Genomic DNA, 4,966 nt, shown 5'->3' on the forward strand with positions numbered 1-4,966 from the left:
AGATGTCCTTTTTTGTTTGGAAAGTCACCCAGTTGGTGTTACAATATCACCAATGGAACTCTTCATAGCCAAGGGAGAAAGATTGACTGGATGGAGGTGGGAAAGACTACTTAGCATCAGCCCTGGACCAGGAGGGAGGAGAGAAGCAGATTCCTGGCTCTGAGTCACTGGGCAAAGCCAGATACTAATGAGCCAATGTTAACATGACAGAAGGGAGAAGGTGATAAGGACAAGAGAGCAGAAAGAGAAACGAAGAGACACACAAACAAGAAACGGGAATTAATAACATTCAGATGAACTCAAACTGTGAGAATTCTTTGCAAAACTTTACAATTCAATTTTAAAACCTGGATTATAATTTTCCAGGAAACTGCAAATTACCAAAATTGACCCCAGAAAAAGAATGAAAATATATTGCAAAAAATTAGGAGGGTTATTAAAGACTTATCTTCCTCTTCTCAAATGCCAGGATCACCCAGATGATTTCACAGGAGAATTCTTTCAAGGCTTCAAGAAATAAACAAACTATCATAGAGCCCAATGAAAAAAATAAAAGCTATCACAATTACCAAAATTTGTCAGAATAGTTCCACAAAGGAAAACTAGACAAATAATAATGTGGAAAATCTTACATAAAATATTAACAAATCAAATTCATTAGTACATAAATATGATATGACCCAAACAAGTAGAGTTCATCCAGGAATGCCAAGAGAGTTTTATATTCAGAAAGCTAATAATGTAGTAGAACAAAAGAGAATAATTGTATGCTCATTATACTAGATTTGAAGAAGCACGTAACAAAATCCAATATTTATTCTAAATTTTTAAAATCAAATCTTAATAAAATAAGAATAAATGAATATTTCCTTGGCATGATTAAAAGAATAAACTTCAAATCAAAGGCCAGACTCATCCTCAGTAACTAAGCTTCTCATTTAAATCAGGAATAAAACAAAGATGCCCACTAAAATCACCGTTATTTAACATTTGCTGCAAGTTCTAGCTAAGTGAGTGAGCTTTTCATTAAAGTCAAAATAATTATATAAGTAAGGATAAAAGATAAATATTGGAGAGAAAAAGGTGAAATTATCATATTGGCAGAATAAATTCTTATATGCCTGGGAGAAACAAGGGAATCAGCTTAAAAATCTATTAGATAAAATGTGAGAATTCAGGTATGTGGCTAACTCTGCAATTCAGCAAAGTTCAAAAAGGTACCACCTTCATCGATCACAGTTTCTTGTGTTTAGAATAAGTATGACCTTAGAAGAAGGATACAACCTTAGTGTAATTCACCATAGTTTGAAACTTTGCATCTTTCAAAAAATAATAAATGTGAGAGAAAGAGCCTGCCAAGCAAAGATTCCTCACTATGTGCCAAACTGCACCATCAGCTCATTATCATGAGTGGCTTGGGAGGTAATTTTTCTAAGGTTGAGGAAAAACAAAATTTTAGAGCACTGATACATTTTTTTCAGATCAGAATCTATATTATGGTGCACTGTACTCTTGTCATCAAGTGACTGGATTGAGAGGCAGTCAGCTCTTCATTTCGACATAGCCTCCTTGGCCTCTTTTGATACAGAGTCATCTTTGGCAGGAGAATTCTGGGAAATCTCCTGTGCTCTCTTTTGCATGATACATTTCCGTATCTGGAAATACCAGAATCCTACTATTGATATGATGATGTAAGCAAGACTAATATTTGAAACTATGCCAAAAGTAAATTTATTAACTTTAGATATTTAGATATTAATGAGAATGGCTTGTGTTTTGGCAGAAATCAAACATCCCATTTGTATGTACATTTCTTTACACAAGTGCCACCATTACCATAATCTTTAAAAAATCTGCTATTTAAAACTCTTCCCATCATTTAGAAAGCATAACATTTTTAGACTATTTGTATACAATTTATAGGTAACTAAGCAAATTCACACTAAATTGACTCATTCAATCTTCAAACTAACCACATTAGTAAAAAATTGTAATTTTGTTTTAATCGAATGAGAAATTTGAAACTTAAAAAGATTAAAGAATTTGCCCATGTTCTCAAAGTTAATAGATGAAGAAGATTGGTGTCCAACCAGATTTTTTTTTAGTTCAAATAAAAAATATATTCGACCACATAAGCAAACGAAAATTAATACATATGAGATAATAGTATAATAATATATGTAATAAAAAGAAGTAAATAAAAACAAAAAAAAACCCATAATGACAAATTTTCATTAAGTATTCTCTAATATAAGCATTTAAATGTGGAGAATACTTTTTTTGTACAGAAAACAAGTCAGTTCTTAAAATAGGACCACCCAAAATTCATACAAAAAACTTGAATGAAAATTCATACAAAACCAATCCATACTTATAAAGACAAAATTTACCTGAGCACTCATATTTCAGACATGCAAAAGCCACAAAACTATCAATAATTGAAATTTACCCCTCATTTCTACACTGTTCAAGTTCCCACACTGATTGATATGATTTCTAAATTATACATTTAAATTACTGTTATTTGAGTCTTTTTGACATTGCCAATACAGAATATGTCTGCTTAAACATGAATATATATTTAAAATATTATTTGTAAATCAGTCACTTCTTTAATTAACTTCTTTTCACAAACAAAAGACGCTACATTTGAAAAAATGACTATTACTATCCAATTGTACTTCAGCAAGAACATCTAACATTCCCAAACGATATACATCACTAATCACATAAGAAGATCTGAGAAACTATACTGGGGAGAAAACCCACAAATGTAGAAAGGTTATAATTTTGAAGATTACAAAAGTGACTTGAATTTAAAAATTAAATAAATCGAATTATTGAATCACAGAAATTCAATCATAGCCCATTAATGTCTGAACATAAACTTATTCTAAAACTACCAATACAAGAAGCAGCTAAACTCTTTTACATAAACCATGGACAAGTACATCAAGGCTATGATTCAAATTAAAAAGAAAGAACTCCTGTTAAGCCCAGATCTTTGGACTCCAGACACGATCTTATATTACAGTACAGTGTTGCAGAATGATTCTTTCACCTATTCTCTTTTCTTTAACTGGTTCTGGGACTTCAAAATCGTATCCCTCTGATATTAATTCTACTTGAGCCCTTGGTGTTAGTGGTAAATCTAAATCTGGACTGATATTTTGTTTTTTGTTCTCTTCAGAAAATTTACCGAGAAGGTTGGGATGAAATGAAGATGACCTGCGATGTACGGCTGGATGCCATCCCTATACAGGCCGCCAAGGCCTCCAGGGAAATTGCCAGTGACGTAAGTATGGCCTTGTATAACTTCTCAGTTTTTTAAGCACATCTTTATGTGCATCAAGAGTATACTGTGATCCATCTGCTTTGTTTTTCCATCTCCAGTATAAATACAAGCTTGACCATGAGAAGCAGAAGGGACACTACGTGGGCACCCTCACAGCAAGGGATGACAACAAGATCCGATGGGCCCTCATAGCTGGAAAGATTCAGAATGAAAGAGAGTACCGGATGCAATGGGCCAAATGGAAAACTAAGTTCCAAAGCCCTGTGGATATGCTTTCTATCTTGCATTCTAAAAACTGCCAGACTCTGGTCAGCGACATTGATTACCGTAATTACTTACACCAATGGACATGCCTGCCCGACCAAAACGATGTGATTCAGGCCAAGAAAGCCTATGAACTGCAGAGTGATGTGAGTGGGCTGCATTTTAGGATGAGTTCTTCTCTCATTTTGCCATTACTTTCAGAAAGTTTATGTCATTAAATCCTTGTGTCATCATTTCATATCTTTATACAGCCAAGAATTTGATTTTAGTTATGCCTTATAGTATGGTATCAAAATCACCAAAGCCATGAAAGATCTAGACTTTGTGTCAAGAAATAAATGGTAGCGTGAATATAGTTCTTAATTGTTACAGGGTAAAGACAACTACTGTGAAAATAATATTTCTATAGAATTTAAGTAACAACAAAGGTTTGTCATAAGTAAAATATTGGCAGTCCATGGAGAGATGTAGGTACAAATATTATTTTTTAGTTGACACAGTGTTTAAAATTTTCGAATTAAGTCGCCAAGGTTTTTAAACCAGAAAGTTTTGTGTACAAACCTAGGATTTCCCATTTCTCTCAAAAAATTAGAGGATAAGGCTCTGGAGGTGCATTAGCCCTGGCAATAATAACCTAGAGCTGAACTGAAGCTAATCCCTTCTAAATAGAAAATATGTCCCTTGGTTTGTCATACCACCTGACCTCCTGTTTAATTTCCTTATGTTACCTGCCTAGCCGCTTGACTCTGTCATCCTTAAGTTATATTTCTCCATCAGATCAATAAATAGAATAAACAGGGCCATATGGCTAGGGTTGCTGACTTCATCCCGGCCTTATTCTCAACAGGCTATTTACAAGGCTGACTTGGAATGGTTACGTGGGATTGGGTGGATGCCAAATGATTCCGTTTCCGTCAATCATGCCAAACACGCTGCGGATATCTTCAGTGAGGTATTCCAAGATTTTATCCTGCCATTCGGTGCATTTCCTAAGAGACCGAACAAATATATGTGAGCCAAAATGCAGTTATTCCATGTCGGCAATTTAAATAATTTCAATTGCTGTCATTTAAGCCAGGCATACATTTTTCCAAAATAATCCTATATTGTCGCTATGACATAATGGGTCTACATTCATAATAGAATGCCCAGCACCCTTATCGATGCTTGGAATTTTATAGATGGAAAATTTCTTTTTTTCAGAAATAGCAATACACTTGAGAGAAGTTTGTCCAGTTGAAAAAATTGTATTGAGTATTATGATACACGTAATGATATATTACATGACTTTGGGAGCTAAGCAAACCTGTTACTTTAAAATCTGTGGTAGATGTAAGGAGCCAACCCATTTGTTAAAAAATAAAATGCTAAGAAGAAAGTCAAATTGCTAAGAAGACGCCATTCAAA

The 4,966-nt window shown here is 34.0% G+C and overlaps 1 protein-coding gene across 1 annotated transcript in view; it reads left to right on the forward strand.

Moving 5' to 3' along the window:
• NEB (nebulin) overlaps positions 1-4,966 on the forward strand; it is a 201,993-nt gene that overhangs the window by 125,376 nt on the left and 71,651 nt on the right. The gene's annotated exons all lie outside the window — the stretch shown is intronic.

This window comes from Pteropus vampyrus, unplaced genomic scaffold, assembly GCF_000151845.1.
Source record: "Pteropus vampyrus isolate Shadow unplaced genomic scaffold, Pvam_2.0 Scaffold2, whole genome shotgun sequence".
Lineage (NCBI taxonomy): Eukaryota > Metazoa > Chordata > Mammalia > Chiroptera > Pteropodidae > Pteropus > Pteropus vampyrus.